The following is a 17524-nucleotide window of genomic DNA, read 5'->3' as shown; positions in this document are numbered from 1 at the left end:
AGCGGAAATTGTCTTCTACCTCATTGGCGGACAGACTCAGCTCTTTCAGGAACTTGGCTGAGTGGTTATAGTGCAGGGATGCCATTTGAAGCTGCAAGGAACACTCCCCTTGGGATTTCTCCACAAGGCGAAAATTTAAAGCTTCTGAGGGAGCTGTGTCAGCAAGAAATGTCAATCCGCCGAGAGTTGAGGGGCTGTGCTCAACACTGCCAATGCTGACCACAAACTGGCTCCGGCCTCCTTCCTGGGTCAGGTCCACCAACTGCATGGACCCGAGTGAACCATTGATGTCCAACCGACTGCCCATGGACACATTGACCTTGGTGCCAGTGATGCTGGCGGTGGCAATCTTCAACCCTTTCTTCTCAGCACCCAGTACAGTGCCAGTGGACACGGTCCGAAGGAGAAGCACGTTAAGGCGGTGGATCTCCACAGTCAGCTCTTTGTTCTGGTCATAGGTGGCCTGGAACGTCCCCCCCGCCTCCTCACTGTAGGGCTGTGTTGTTTGTTGTTGAGCTGATGACGTCCAGGTGCTTTCTTCTTTGGGGAAAGACTTCTGGAGGAACTTCAGTAGCTCCACCATGGTCTCAGGGTTGAGAATGATGTCCAAGTTATTGACCTGCATGCTTGTCACCTGAAGGGAGCTGTCCAGGTTCATGGAGGGGCAGTCTGAGCTCACAAACTGGTACTCTAGCTTGATCAGGGCCTCCTGGTCTTTGAGGAAGGAGCTGAAGGGGGAGAGTCTGTCCACGGGTACACCAGAGGATGACTGGGTATGGTGGCCCCGATGCTGGGGAGACTTGCCATCAGATGACACGGGTGACGAAGGCTGGCTCTCTCGGAGGCTGCCTGTTGGTATGTCAAAACTGAGATGCTTATGAGAAGCCACAAGAAGGTCGAAGTCTGAGCCATAGGTCTGTAAGGTGTCCACCAGCAGAAGGCCGTGAACAGTCAGAGACACTTCAGCATCGTAAGGCCGCTTCACAAAATTAGCATTGGTGCCAAATACCTTGAGAACAGATATGTAGCGGCCATCACTCTCTACACCAAGCTGCATATAGTTAATGTTGAATTCAGCTAACAACAGACGGGATTCCACCAGGACTTCCCGTGTGTGCTGCTCTAAAGTCATCACACTCTGGGTCAGGTTCTTGCCTGAACCTTGCAGCTTCCAGGAGCTGTCCTCCCTCTGAAAGATCTTGTCATGACGGAGGGTAAGAGGGTCAGGAGACCTTATATTAGGGTCTCTCTCTTGGCTTTTGTCTCCTTCAGATGGACTGCTTAGCCTCGCCAGACAACTCCTAAGGGCAGTCATCTTCTCAAGGTTGATGTGGACCTTGAGGTCTGGCAGGGTTCCTGAAAGCACAGCCCCAGGGAGCTGGGGGTCTGACGTGTAGCGCAATCTCTGCTCAAGTTGCAGCAGCACATTAAACTTCTCTACCACGTGAGTAGGCCCTACCTCACTCTCTTGAAGATGTTTCCAGTTGTCCTTACAGCGACCAACCATTATCTGCAGGTCGTTAAAGGATAAGGAGTACTTTTCATAAAGCTTCCTACTGTAGGCCTGTATACTTTCAGGGGATCTGAGGCTGGGAAGTTCAGTGCTTTTGAGTTGTTCTTTCAAAGGCATGTCTAGTTCAGGTGGTGGAGACTCTGGAGGGGTGGCAAGGGGTGTCTGGTACTCATCATCACTCATGTCTTCCCTTTCAGGTTGAGTAGCTTTTGAGCCGGCCTTAGTGTCATCTTCAAAAGAAACGAACAACAGGTGTGAGCTGAGTTGGAAACCTCATTAGGCTTAACACTTTTTATTTATTTGGTAAAAATGCTAAGTTGGTTTACCTTGACAGTTTGTGAGGAGAATTCTACCTAAATCAACAACAACTAGCATCGGGTCCTCTGACTGGAAGTCATCAGGGAAGATCACCTGGGGGGCACAGATGTCCAGCTTCATGGTCCAGCGCTTACTGTTTTCCTACAAAGCAAACAAATCAGTGGTGTTTAGAAACAACAGTGGTGTTTAGGGCAGTTGTGGCTCAGGAGGTAGAGCGGGTTGGCCGTTAATCGGAAGGTCGGCGGTTCAATTCCTGGCTCCCCCTGGTTGCGGGCAAGATACTGAACCCCGAATTGCCGACTGGCTGTTCCGCCAGTGTATGAGTGAGTATGAATGTTACTTTCCGTTTGAGCACTTAGGCTCAGTGTGTGAATAGTGAATGCAGATGTAGTGTAAAAGCGCTTTGAGTGGTCGAAAAGACTAGAAAGGCGCTATACAAGTACGGAGCATTTACAAACAAACTGCCAATTACTTCATGTCACCATCCAGTGAATCTCTCTTACAATAAACTCTCCCACGAGCAGCTGATCAATGGTTTGTCGGATCTCTGCCTTGGTCTGCATCTTCAGCTTGTTGTACTGTCTCCGGGCCGCCTCTGCCACTCTCAGCTCCAGCTCTGACTGATAGCCAAAACCTGCGTATCATTAGGTAGTATCAAAGAAATACATTCAGAATTTAATAATCTCCTGGGATTCAAAAGTATCAGAAATAAATAACAGAAATTATACTAGTGCAGCGTGGCCTGGAATAACATGGGTGAGTAATGTGAGAATCATTTCTTTAAAGTGGTGCTTAAAGATTTCATGGACAGAGAGGAGACACAAGTAGATGCATTTGTTAATAATAACATTTCTTAATTGTTTTATCAAATAAATTATAACACTTGATGAAAAATATTAAGTTTCAAGAAAAATGTGCAGAAGTACTAATTAACTCACCCACTCAGGCCATGTACTGAGGGAGTGAGCCAGCTGTTCAGACCATTATCTACTTAAGTTAATCATGAGCTACTTCAGGATCTGTCTGATTCAGCTCGGCAGTTAACACTGATCGACTGATCCCACTGCATGTTCACTTTGAGGTAATTAGCAATGTCAGTCTGTCAGTTCCAGACTCCATTTGAATTTCCCCTCAGTTCTCTGTATCTGCATCGTTGCTCACTGCTTCCTTACTTTCCATTAGTTTTTTCACTTCTTTGAATCTGTCAGCATTGATGCAGTTCGTTAGAAGTTAACTTAAAAAACTAAATCCAATATACATACATGTTTAAAGGAAACTGTAATTTTCCCGTTCATAACAACTTTTATAAAACTTGGTGTCTGCCTATCATGTGAAATTTCTGTAACAAAATGAATTTAAAAAAAAGTTTCAGAACGTACCTGAGGTGTGAACTCTGCCCTTATAGAAGAACTCAGTTACTTTTTTGATGGCCTGTGGGTTGTAGATGATGTTCAGTGGACTAGTGTTCACTTCCAGTCTTCTCTCAAACTTGCACCTCACAGGGTTTCGCTCGTAAATCATCTCAAAAACCGGTGATGAGAAGCACTCTGCACTGCCTCCTGACAACACAAACACACTACCTGTTCAGAGACTGAAAGCTCGAGGGAGTATGGTGTGGGGCTGCAACTATCGATGACTCTCATTATCGATTCATGTGCAGATTACTTTCCAATTAATCAATTAATTGATTAGTCTATTAAATGTCTTCTAATTGCTTCTTTTGTCCAACAGTCCAAAACCCAAAGACTCTTCATTCACTGTCATAAGTGACAAAGCAAATCTTTACAGATAAGAAGCTGGAGACATTCTGCTTGAAAAATGACTGAAATGATGAATCAATTATCAAAATAGTTGACAATCTTTTGACAATTCATTAAATTTTCTTTTGATGAATTGGTATTGAACCAGAGTCAGGCACCTAATAAGGTGCCCCCGAGAGGCCGGCATTGTCATTACACCACACAATATGAACCTTTTGGATGCCATGAAGATACTGATGATTAGGACAGCCTTCCACAGTGCATTAGCATTTTATTTTACTCTATGGACAGGACGCATTGTGTGCAAAGCTGATGCTTTCACATGACAGGTGCTATTTAAAGCCAGGAACAAAACATGAGTCTAACAGGTAAAACCTGAACATGATACAGGAGTTTAGTCATACCGTAAACAGTGAGCTGTGTGTGCAGTGATGAAAAAGTATCACAAATAAATACATAAGAAAACATAAACAATTAAATTTTATGTACATAACTCCCAATCATAACAGAAGTTATCTCAGACACTTTTCATACAGAACAGATCCAGACTGAACTCTTATAAAGCACATACATAAAGAAGCAGTTTCATGGTGAGTGAACTGTCCGTTAGCAGATCAGAAATATTGATATGCTAAATTAAAAATGAACAATCTCCCCTGGTAAGCTAATTTATACTCATTGTATAACAGCCTAAATTAACCCAGATTAGATACATCTGAAATGAAAGTATTTGAGGTGGTCTCAGGGTCTTAGGGGAAAGTATTATTTACGGTTGTTCATACTGAGAATAATTTATTAAATCAAATGTCTTACCAGAGGTACTGCTGGACTGGCCGGATGGTTGGTTAATGGCAACAACAACTTTGTCCTACGAGATGGGAGAGACGTTAAAGACATGAGAAGCTTGATGTATCATCTCGAAGAAAAGTCCAGCACTGCTTACCGTTTTGGGAGACACCAGGACAGGGAAAATGGTGCCCTGAGTAGTCAAGTCTCGGAGGAACAAACCACCCAGCTTCACCGACAGCAGGGAGGACTCAGAGCGAGGGAGAGACTCCACGCTCACCTTCACCCCTGAGGACACAAGGTCACAGTGAATTTAACATGACGGCAGCACACATGGTCTAACCACTGTGTCTGTCTCAATCAGAGAAGGGAGGGGACCATAACGTACCACTCTCTAACCCTTCATATGTTTCACCTGTAAAATCTCTTGGGCTTATTTTCAGAATCAATTCATCCATTGATCACCTTTACAATGTTGTAAATAGATTGTCAGAAAAAATAGATGTCCATCGAGGGTCCAAGAGGTCTTGTTTTGTCCGACCCAAAGATGTTCAGTTTACTGAGACAGAAGGCAGTAAAGGCTGGAGCCTGGGAATGTTTTTTCTTGATAAAAGAAGAATCCATTATCAAAAAAAAATTTGAAGTATGATGACATGTAAAGTAATTTTCCTGAACAGATATACCGAGGTTATTACTGTCCTTTTAATGTTATGAAGTTGGCTATTAGGTTCATTATTATATAACATATTAAACTGACTGGTTTGGCCAAAAACAGGCATTTCTGTCTGGTTAGTTTGTCAAAAACAGTTTTATCCTCATCACTAATATCACTCTTTGCACTAAAACTGTCCAACCCTAACCCTAACAAACTCTGGAGCGCTTTTGTCCAAACGCTGCTTCTGTACCTGAGAACTCCAGCTGGATGACACCGCTCTCGTGCAGCGTGTCCCCACTCCTGTCCTGGTGGAAGAGCGTGACGCCGCCTTTCTCCAGTAAGAACTCCAGCCGGGCGAACAGGTGATCCCGCCTGGTGAAGGTGTTCAGAGTGTGTGAGTCCTCCAACGGGTCAAACAAGTCCTCTGTCTCTGCTGGAGAATCATTACATCATCAGGGTCAGCAGATATTAACCAACACATCTGGCTCATTATAAAAGGAGTCTGGATTTATTCCACCAGATCAGGAATAATCTCCTGTAACAGAATACGTAGTCTCCCACCTAGAATATCCCAGGAGGACGGGCTTGGCAGGAGCTCTTCAGGGCGGTCGGGGTCCTGGGAATCTCCATACCAGCCCCCCCAGCCCGGGAACCAAGACTGCAGGTACTGGATCATCCCGGAGCTCCCGCTCTTGGGGATGGGCGCGGGTGGCGTAGAGGGCTGGGGATCGCTGCTGGGCTCTCGCACATTCTGGAGGAGGAAGAAGACACCTTTAGTAGATAAAAAGGTTTACCTGTGCAGGAGGCATCTCTCTTTAGAGACCACTGATGTGTTTGGTTTTTTATTTCACAGCTGAACACCAGTAAGAATCGTCCAAGCTTACCTCTGCGATCTCTTCCTGCTTTCGAAACCAGTCGTGGACAACATCTCGGAGACTCCGCAGCTCCTCTAACGTCTGCTCCTCCTCCACTCGCTCCAGCTCGCTCTGGGTGCCAAAGACAAACATCAACTCAGTGATGTGAGCTCAGCTGTAAGCATGCAGTTGCACTGACGGACGTTATGGAGATTGTGGGTTAGTGTGGCAGCCCTTGCCAGTGTGCATCTTGTCAGATGGCGGACAGCTTCAGATTTATATTATCATCAGCAGATTTAATGTTTGGCAGTGCAGTACCTCCTCCTGAGGACTCAGCGGGACTCCTTTGAGCCTTCTGAAGTAGAGGCTGGTGTAGGTCTGGGCGTCTCGCGCCCGCCGCAAGGCAAAGTCCCAGCTGCCTCGGCGCTGCTGCTCTCTGATTTCACTCAGGTTGGCCTGGATGGCAAACATCCACCATTGCCGGCAGCTGCAGGGAGAATCACTGTTACTGATTCAGAGGTGAAGTGAGATGCAGTGCGGTGATTCTGAGTCTGTTGTCTTTGTCCAACTTACTTCCCAGATATGGGATCTTTGGGTCTCCACTTTTGGTACAGCATCTCTCGCTCCCGGCGGTCCAGCTCTTTGAGGAACGCCATGATCTGCTGGTACTGCACCTACGAGACAACGCAAACACACAGTCAGTGCTCGGGCTGCTGCTCATTCACTGAGCCAACCAGCAGACATCTGCCAGATATCACAAGGCAGGAGATGCTACAGGAAGTGTTTACCACCACACAGTCGGGCTGATATACGCAAAGAGCTTGTAGTTAATGTGCAGCGCTGCTGTGTTACCTTGTCGTATGTGTCCTGGCTCTAATTATATATATATATATATATATATATATATATATATATATATATATAGTTTGTTATTCGTCCTTAAGTTCTATCTATTTGTTCACGTCCATTATACAACAGACACACAACATTAACCTGCAGCTACAGTAGTTTAATCTGTTGGTCAGGTGTTTGTACAGACCTGTGACAAGCGTAAGGACATAGGCTCCAGCTGGACCTGGCCTTCAATTCGTGGGGTGTTTCGGGACCTCAGAGGCTCCTTGGAGGCGTTTCTCCTGAGCAACACGGAGGCACACACTGGCTCAAAGATGTACTGATGCTCGCGGCTCTGCATACACCGGGTCATCGCCTCCTGTCAGGTACAAAACATTCAGACTGCTCATGTGGAACTTTACCTGAAGAGAATCTGACCAGCATTTACATCATCCAGCAGACTTTCTGTGGGGTGGGGCGAGGCATTAAATTGTACGTGAAACAGTCATCGTGATCCTTCAGAAGGTTTAAATTCATTATTAATGCACCTGACTGTCAACGAGTCACATCTCACCCTCAGTACTAACAGCTGATTACTAATCATGACCATCAGTATCATCCTCAGCAGTCTGTGAGCTGGCTCAGGTTGCTATCATGATAATAGTGTAAAGGGAACCTCAGGGGGAATAAGTTCTAATCATCTGGGTCCAGGGAGGCTCCTGACTGTTCATGGTCTGACCTGGATCTGGTTTGCAGGCAGCTTTCCTAGCATTTCACTCTCTGTGTCCCAGTAGACGCTGAAGTCTTCTATCTCCAGCTGCTTTTGTCGGAGAAGCTTCTGGACCTGCAGAGACAAAGGAAATCCCTGTTAAGCTTGATTTATACTCTTGTGTAGGGTCTATGTATTTATACTTAGTAGGTGTGTCCGTCATTCTGCAATTACACCCCCAAACGCTAGTCGGCAGTAGCACTACAGCGTCCACTGGGTTGACTTTTGCCGGCCGAGCAGGCTGACTTCCGGTTTAGCGCTCCGCTAATGTAAATGGGGGTAAATTGTAAACGTGCGGCTGGTGTAGCCTTTTCAAATGTTACCGACCGAATGGATCACATTCTGATAGCGAAACGAATCAAATATATTGATTCACTGTGTTACAGCCGCCGTTTTGGCCGCTAGTAAATGTTACTTTAAAGCGCGGGGTACTTCCGGTCGGCTCGGAGGCATTACTACCCAGCCGACCAATCACAGAGCTTACGGTCCGCGTCGACTCGATGTTAGTTACATTTTTGAGGAGGTGCACGTGAGGCGACGGCGTAGCCTCTGCGTAGCCCCGTAGCCTACGCCGTCGATTTGACGCAGAAGTATAAATTGCCCTTTAACTCCCACTGCAAAGAGCTGTGGTAGTCCTGAATGACCTGAGGCCACCAAGTACAGTATAAAGAACTCATAATTAGCACATGTGTATCTCATGAGTATGAGACACCAACCATTACTCTGGTGAACACACTGTTGAAAGCCTGAATGTGTGTAATCAATCACATGATCAGCATCAAATCACTCACCGACTCTTTGGAAGGGTTCTGGGCAGAGACGTTGTAGATGCAAACCCCGAAGGAACAGGGTTTCTCTGGGTTAGAGAAGTCGTCCTCGAACCTCAGATGCACATCTTGGATGTTCAGCTACACGTGAACAAGAAAGTCAGTCAGTCTGCGAGTCCCTGAGTACTGAGTGCAGGTGGAAGGGATTTATTCTTCAGGTATCAGCTCATTCTGCTTTATAAATGACGCTAAATAAACAACTTGTTTTTGTCATGGCCTTACAAGTCTATATGCCCACATACAGTACCGCTGTATCTACATGTTCAGATGAGGTAGTTTGTACATCATACACAGAGGGGTTTCTGTTATTTTGTCCACCCTAGCTGGTGAAACACAGCAGACGGTGGGTTTGAACTGTGTCTCAGCTCTAGTTTGTAAAGGTGGACGTTACCTCGATGTTTTCCACAATTCTGGTGACCACCGAGGCCGTGGCAGAGTACCAGTACGACTCTCCTCTCTGCTCACACTCGCTCTGCAGGAGACACACAAATACACACACTGTCAACACACACACACACCTCCGCAGATACGACTGTACATGAGTTAGTCAGCAAGACACGATGTAATGAGTGAAGGAGGCCGAGCTACATTAGGCACTTCCGCTGCTGGATTCAGGCTGCCTGGATCCATGACAGCGGCTGTCTCGCGGGCAAGCAAGCTGTTATAACGGCCCATAAAAGACGGGAGTTCAATTTTAGCTTTGATGAGGCGGAGGCATAAACCGTGAGGTGGAGGAGAGGGAGTGTTGAGCAACACATTTTACCCCTAGTTGCTCCAGAGGTGTGCGACCTCTCAGTATATGGCAATTGGTTGTCAATTTGGAAAAAAGCATCCCCCTTAATACACGGAGCGGGAGCTTTAAAGCCTCATCATATGGTTTCAGTGTTCATGTTGTTCCCCGTCTTCACTATAGTTGCCACACACATCTATCAACATTTATTTCGAATGTAATGTTGTCCTAACTTAGGAAAGTCTTCAGTGAGGATACTTCTGTAACAGCTGGGCCGAGTTCAGCCCGACTAGACCTTTATTTCAGTGGAAATGTTGGTGCCTTGAACACCCCGCTGTGTACGCATGCGCACTGCAATTTACTGCCTTTTTTAATACGGCTGTGTTTACATACATGTCTCAGCTGATTGGGTAACAGCTCTGACACGCCCTCCAAACAGGACAAAACATACCTCAAAGCCCGCTGCGCCACATTGCACATTATTATAAGGAAACATGCCATTCAATCTGAAAATGCAACAAAAGCGTTTTGAGACTGAACTCGCCCCTGAATTCCTCTCCTGACATAAGACAGGTGTGGCAGCCCTCTTGACTTCCTGTTTGGGCTGTCCTTCCTATTTAAGAGCGAAGCAGCTGCTCTTCAGCTTTATCAGGTGGTGGATTCAGTCTCTCTCTCTCTCTCTGGGTGTATGTTTTGCTTCGTCTTTGTTCACACACACACACTCAACACACTACTGATGTTACTGCTTTACACACTTTATATCTCCACTGGCGGTGTTGATCCACCTACTCTGAATTTGTCTTCGAGCGCCTTCAGGAGGCGTTTTTTGCGCTCCCTCTCCTCCTCTCGCTCTCTCTCTCCATCATACTCCTGCAGCTGGGCAGGGCCGATGATCAGGTTGAGCTGGGACATGGAGATGACCCAGGGGTCGCTGTGAGGCCGGTAGAAAGGGATCTGGAGGGTGATCTTCCCAATGAAGCCTGATGAAAGACAACATGATGCACGGATCAGCCTGAAGAAACAACAGCTAACATCCAACTCTGAGTTCTGACTGATGTTTAGATGTTATTCTGAATATATTTAGGGTCGTGGTTTTACAGACATTTACTCATCATGAGGAGGCTTTTCCGAGCCTGAACGTCTCGTGTCACTCTGGGTGAAGCTTTTAAAACAACAGCTGGCGTTACAAACTGAGGCTCCTGCCGCCTCACTTTCACAGCTTTATGTTACTGTCATAATACGATATACGTTCTAATCATTTCTTCATGTGAACAAGCCGTGATGTTTAGACTGGAACGTGTCATAAACTGTACAATTACTGCAAACAAATGAAAAGAAAACTCATCTGTTCTGATGTTACGCTGCTGGGCTGATGGTGGCAGATTAGACTATATCAAAGTGAACAAACACCAGCAGCAGCGTCTGGTAAAATAACCACCTTTGTACCCGCCATATTGACTGCCGATATCACGGCCGCTCTCACAGTTAGATGTAGTGTTATTTCAGCTCATGCGAACTTTAGCACAGTAACCTGAGGGAAAACACACGGACCAATCAGAGAGGGTTAAAGTGAGCGGATCGTCAGCCGGTGCGTCTCACCTGCTTTGACTTCAAATGGCAGGTCGAACTCCTTGAGGGCATCTTTCCTCAGAGGGAGGTTCTCCAGCTCCACCGCACCTGAGAGCGACAGGTAACACACACACCCCTTTAAACCAATTCTCAGTGTCCAGTGTAAAGGACCACACCACCTACACTAATACACACTCAGTGTATTAGGAACAAGTCAGTGAGGAATAAATCCTCCTTCATGGAGTTTTCTGAAACAGCAGCACAGACTTCATCCTCTGGAAACATCCAGCAATTCTCTGCAACATGTCTCTGCTTTGGAATTTCTGTTAAAAGCTGATGCCGATATTTAGACAGCAGGTGTATAACAGTGATATGCAAACAAAGAATAGTCCTGTAAAATCCATTATTCCTGCAGAATCCAGTCTGATCTCCATGTTCTCAAATGCTCAAATGTTTTATTAATGTAACAGAAACATACTTTGAGTGTGGCTGGTGTTTGGGGTTCAGTTTGTCAGTTCGTCATTGAGTTATTCTCTACAGTATAACTGTATATATTTAATTAGCTAGTAATGCTGTTAGATTAGATCTGCTGTCATTTAGGAGGATATATCGGCCTCCTGAGTGCAGGTATCTCAAAATGCCAGATTTTAGCCACGATTAATCAATCTATCACTGCTCTGAAACAGCTTCAACATAAACTGAACATCAGAGCCTTCATGGAGGAGGGCGTACTGCAGGCCTGTAGTCCTAGCCTGCATTAATTTTAGCTTGGTGTACCTAATAAACTGGACACTGAGTGCATAATGTCATACCTTAAAAACAAAAACACACAGCAGCGCCACGGTGCTAACGTGTGGCCCACTTGTTCTGGTGATTGGCTGGTTAGCTTAGTGGGATTTTCTTCTAATGTATGTCACCCTGGACAAAGTGTACGAGAGGCGCTGCTGTTAAACTGGTGAGACTGACAGCGTGGAGCGAGGTCCATCGGTCCGCCTTCACTCTTACAGTATTCAAATCAATTTGCATAGACTTTATATTTGCTTGAGCAAAGAAATCGGTCACTGTGATATAATCCAGTTTAGATGTTTGTTTAACTGACCTGCACTTTCACCTGACTTAATATGTAATTACCACCTCACAACAATAAAGATTCTGATGGTGTCCAGTCTATGAAAGCCGATTCTCAGGAGGAGGAGGTGGAGGACTCAAACATCCATAACTCGGCAGCATGCTTTGTAAGTGATCAGAAAAACAGATGGATGTGTAATTACCTTTGAGGAGGGCAATGGACAGCTGATCTGTGTTCAGGTTGCTCACATATTTCCCCAGGTATGTGTTTAGCACCCAGGCAACAAGGCCCTCCAACATCCTGGTGGCTCAGGGACGAGCTACTCCGAGGTGAAAGCACGACCCTCAGGGGGAGGAGTTCAACGTCTAACAAACAACAACAACCACAGGACACCACATTTATTCATCTGAGGGAGGGAGAGACCTCTAAAGATCAATATGATCAATAAGAGAGCAATATCTAGAGAAATTCCATCTATGAATGGCGGATTTCAAAGAACTTGAAGAAAACAACAAATTAAGAATAATCCCAGGAGAAGGACAGCCAGCCAAGTATGTGTCCCTGTGTCCCAACCTGAGGGACAGCCAGGGACTCTGAGAACTTATCTTTGTGACTTATAACTACTAAATTGAACGGTCATGATCGCATTAATGTCTTATTTAAATGTAAACTTTTTTTTTTTTGGTCACAAATTGCTTCAGCAACATGGTTTAACCTGTATATTCGTGCCAATAAAGCACAATGACCTGAACTAGAACTTCAGAGAGAGACAGGTTTCATTGTGGCAGAAATATGCTAAGTTGATTAAAGCTCTGTAGGCAAAAACATTCTGCTCTCTTTTCTGACAAACTCCATTCTAAAATCGGGCATGTAAAGACGATTTTTTTTGCATATCCTTAAGTGCTTCAGTATGACTTTAAAGAGGTTTCACGGAATGTCAGTCTGCCCATATATTCGGCACACAAGTCAGAATGAAAGCTCCAGTTTACGCTCCTCATAACCGCCTTCAGGTGACTTCACCCTGACTGAGGACTCTACAGAGTCCGACTTGTTCAGGGACAGCTTGTCTGTAAACCGGTGTGCCAGCTGACCTTACAAGTGAGTGAGATTCTGATCGCAGATTATACCCCGGGCTGCCTTCCCTGATCCGCGGCTGGCAGAGACACAGAAACTTTAACTGAAGTTAGCTGTTATTAGCTGTTAGCATTACTGCAGCTTCACAACGCCACCTGGTAATAAAACACCATCACCGTCTCTGACTCACCGCCGGAGACCACACCTGCAGCTCCTCACGGACTTATGGACCCGGCTCTGCTGCGTCCATGTCGATGGGGGGTCATGTCTGGTCAAACCGGACCGGACCTCAGGGGTAGCTGGCGTTACATAAACCGCACACCGCGGACCGCTGGGCGGTGTTAGCCGAACCAAGACACGGTGAAACGAAGATGAAAAGAAGACGGGCTTCTTAACAGAGCTTTCAGCATCAGCAGACAGACTCTGCCGGATTGCCTGAACCAGGACGCGGGGTGGTGTCGGACAGGTGAAGGTTGAGGTCCAGCTTAGTTTAGCTAGGAGGCAAAGGTTGAGTCCTCGCGGCCGGAAGCAGCCAGCTCGCGGTAACCCGGCTCAGAGACGGTCAGAGAAAACACGGCGGGTCTTCCCGGGAGGAGAAACACTCCGGGTTTGTTTTTAGAGACTTCAGAGCTGTAAATAAACACACTTCCTACTGCCCCCAACTTCCAACACTTTCTTCCGGTCACGTGACAAAAACAAACCATTCGTCTCGTCCCGTAAAAAACCGACACTTCTGCTTTTAACAGTGAATCTAAATGTTCTGTTCAGAGCCGATACATTTTATATATCTTATTAAACTGCTTCTGTTGTTAACTTTCACCGGATGTTCTTTTTTATTGCAAGACAAAATACAATACATAGACATGACGATACAAATGGAACAAGATGAGAATAAAGACACAAAAAACCCCAACAGGTACATGACAACAATAACAACAGCAGCAACTAAATTACAACAAAATAAAACAAACAAACAAAAACACTAAACATATATAACAATAGCAATAACAATAATAAGAAATTAAGTAAGATTTATTAATAACAAACAAAAAGTGAAAATAGAATTGGAATACTGCCCCCCCACCACTGCTAGTGACAATGTACGTAGTATTGCGCACATGCGCACCTGCAAAAATATATATCTAAGAAGTTATGCATTTTTAATACTACAAATAATATAGAAATTAATTTTTACAAGAGCAATATAAATCATACTACCAACAACAACAGTAACAAAAATAATATTACTATGAGATATTTTGAATCCAGTGAGTCAAATTAGTGTATTATTTAACTCTCATTACCATAATAATAATAATAATAATCACCACCGGATGTTCTTATCATTAGGTGAAAGCTGCTGCGAACAGTATCGTCTTTAAACGCGGCCAGGCACGTGACAAAAGAAGGAGACCGTAAACACAACACGAGCATTTCTGCAGGTAGGAGTACAGGTGTCCTCCGCAGAGGGGCGATGTTGTCCTGAGATGGTGAAGGTGCACCGCGCTACATTCAGTAAACACAAATAAAAACATTTAAAGGGTCAATTCACCTAAATCACAGAGAAGGATCTGTTTCTCTGAGATCTCCAACAGGGAAACTGACGGTACATTACGCAGTGTTGCATGTTGGGACGGGGATGCAATGTTTAAAGGTACGTACTCTGTTTACCTGTGAGCCTGCCGGTTACTTAAAAGTTTTTTAGTTTGTAAAATCTGAAGGAGAAGAGAAAGAAAAGGAGAACCCGGACAAATACAATGCACAGAAACGGTATTTGGACCAACTAAAAACGATAAACAATGTAGATCCAAATGACTGGGCAGCCCACTCACACAGCTGGACGTTGTAAATGAGCTTGTTTTGTAACTGAGTGCGTTCACTTTGCACGAGTTTAAATATGATGAATCCTTAGAAGCTCATGAACAGCTCTGCAGTGGCTGGGTGGACGTCCGGCAGCAGACTATGAACAAAGTAAATGTGCAATTAAAACATAGAGCTGGTCTGTTGGACTTATGTGACAAAGACATTTGTGTTTATGCTGTGTGTCACAACGGCTGAGTGCAGAGGAAGGAGAACAGGTTCTTGTGATTTATTAAACTAAGGAAAAACTTAACAGGCTCAAACTGGGCTGTGGCAGAGTCCAAACAAAGGTAGGATATCATAAAGTAACACAAATCCAAACAGGGGCAGAAGATCCAAACAGAGCAAGAACAGAATAATCCAAAAACAGGCAGAACACTCCACATAGGACGAGGACGAGGACGAGACAAAGACTGAACAGAACTGAGTACTTAAAAACTGACACAGGAAAACACACACCAGGCCAGCAGGGTAATCAGGCACTTTGTGTTTTCAAACGTTTTGGCTTTTTTAAAATTTTACTGAGTAACTTTTATGCAGATAAGATAACTTAAAGATTCTTTAGTGTAACCACCTAGCCACATATTTCTACATCAATTCACATGCAGAACATGTTTTACTATATGATACAATTTACACTTTTAATTAAATACATGCAAATATGCTTAATGTTGCCTTTTAGTTTATTGTTTACCATTTACGATGTGTGCTTCCATGGGAGCTGCCATTGTTGTGTGACGTCATTCAGCTGTTACTCTCATGCTGGGGTACATATTTAGGGCCCGAGCACGACCGTGCGAGGTCCCTATTGAATTTGTTTTGAATGTTTTATTTTTTTGAGTTCACAGGTAGGAAATCCGACTTCAGGGCCCTGTTTCAGAAAGCAGGTTCCACAAACTCTGAGTGTAAACCTGAACTCTGGGTTGACGAACTCTGAGCTGTCAAACTCCGAGTTTTCGGTTTCAGAACAGCTGATCAGAATAAGTTCAGTCAACTCTGAGTTGTTGAGCCTGATGGAAGCGCGTGCGTGGGGATGAAAAAAAGCCATCATCAATGGAGCTCCGATACTACGATTCACCATGGCAACGGGTAAATAAAGACAGAGCCTCCATTTTAATCGGGTGGAGCTAGAAATCTGAAGGCTACCACCGCGGACCATGATTGGCTCAAAAACGCAGGATCGATACTTTAACAATATTACATTTTATTCGGCGCTGCTCATTCATCATTTACCAGACTGGAATTTCCTTAATGAATGATTAAGTGCTGGGATTCTCCTCCAGCCTGTTATTCATTTTAAATAGCTACAGGCCTGATATTCAGCTGGAACCTGACGGGACTAAATTATTTAATTATTAATAACTGAAGATGAAAATATTAATCGAACAGATTAGACACAGTTTAGGCTCCTCATGGACCTGTGATTGTAAAGTGACAGTCCGACTTAGTAGGTCTATTAATGATTTTTTTTGCAATGTAAATATGTGTCTAGGTTCAAACTGACTGTGAAGTTTTAGACGTCTTTGTTACATTAATAAAATCTTGCTCATTTCGTATTTTATGAAATCCTGACTAAACAAATTCAGACTATCAGCAGATAATGAAAAACTCACTTTTGAACTACATTACATTTAATACATTTATTTGTTTCAGCTGCACCACAGTCATGATCACTCAGAAATATTCACATCATATCCAGTTGATAACTACGATAGGAATGTTCAGTCAGTGCGACTACAATATGAAAGGTTACTGTTCATTGATCAGTTTTATACAGATTAGGCTACTTTAAACAGCATAGGCTACTGCAGCACTGTAGATAAGTGTTTTTGTGCAACTGTTGCCAGCCTGACAGCTGCCTTAATGTCCACTGGTTCACTGTGTTATAAAGGACAGTGTAGTTTATAGATTTTATTCTGTACTGAGGATAGATTTACGATGTCCAAAGAGAACTCTCTGTCCATACCTCGATGACAGATTGATCATAAAAGCGTCATGTTCAAGATCATGTAGGGGTAAAAAAACAACAACTAATAGCCTAGCCTATTTAACCGTAATTTCGATGTTTCTAAAGACGTAACTGTGTTCCAATATGTGCTATGATATCGACAGTATGAATGAGGAGATGTCAGACAGCCTCTTCAGGAGGGGAGGAGTCAGAGAGAAACTCAGCGTTAGTTGAAGTAAACCTCCTCCCGAGCAGGTTAGGTTCACAGCGAAAGTTGCCGGGGTTACAGACCTAGACTTTGTGATCTCGCTCTCTGAAACAGAAAACAAGGAGTTTCCCTCATCTCGGGCTCAACTTACTCAGATTTCACTAAACCCGCTTTCTGAAACACCCAGGTGGCGTTCCATGTTACGTTTTTTGTTGGAAGTTGGAAAGTTCCGAGTTGCCTGTAACGCAGCATATATACCCAGGTTAAAGTTTTGGCTTTCCTTTGTGTTTTTTTCCAAGAAGGAAAAGGCAAAAGAACCAACTCCATCATCCAGTTTCCTCCCTGGCAGTGTAAATGTGTCCGTAATTCTCTTTAATTTTACCTTTTCCCTTCACAACAGAGGTTTAAAGAATCATGTAAATAACAATTAAAGCTGCAAGCAGCGTTGGGCGGGCCCTCGCACTTGTAGCGCGTCCGCGCGTGAGCCGGCCGAGTTGCACATTCTGGAGCTCTGCCGGTGCGGCTGTGAATTTCCTACGCGTTTCCGACGCCGCATGAAGGTGCTATATGTCACTTCCTGTGTCCCCTATGTGGAGCTACATAGCACTTGCCGCTATGAATATAAATCGGTATTGACGTGTAGATGTCTGCGGGGTGGGAGAGTTATCAAGCACGTAAAGTTTGTTTCAGATGTGAACATGTACACTGAACAATAATGTACCCAAACAATAAAATAAATTCCTTTTATATTTC

General features: G+C 44.5%; 1 protein-coding gene and 1 long non-coding RNA gene across 2 annotated transcripts in view; both read right to left on the bottom strand.

The window, feature by feature from the left end:
• The window catches only part of LOC123974611 (immunoglobulin superfamily member 21-like), a 55248-nt gene that overhangs the window by 27776 nt on the left and 9948 nt on the right, over positions 1–17524 (bottom strand). The window lies entirely within an intron of this gene.
• Positions 13794–15350, bottom strand: LOC123974613. Its single transcript, XR_006825894.1, has 3 exons — positions 15310–15350; positions 14418–14715; positions 13794–14261 (listed from the first exon to the last, which is right to left on the bottom strand). It is a non-coding gene; the product is annotated as an uncharacterized LOC123974613 (long non-coding RNA).

Source organism: Micropterus dolomieu, linkage group LG08 (assembly GCF_021292245.1).
Source record: "Micropterus dolomieu isolate WLL.071019.BEF.003 ecotype Adirondacks linkage group LG08, ASM2129224v1, whole genome shotgun sequence".
Classification (NCBI taxonomy): Eukaryota; Metazoa; Chordata; class Actinopteri; order Centrarchiformes; family Centrarchidae; genus Micropterus; species Micropterus dolomieu.
Note: the sequence above shows the minus strand (reverse complement) of the source record. Positions and strands in the feature narration are given on the sequence as shown.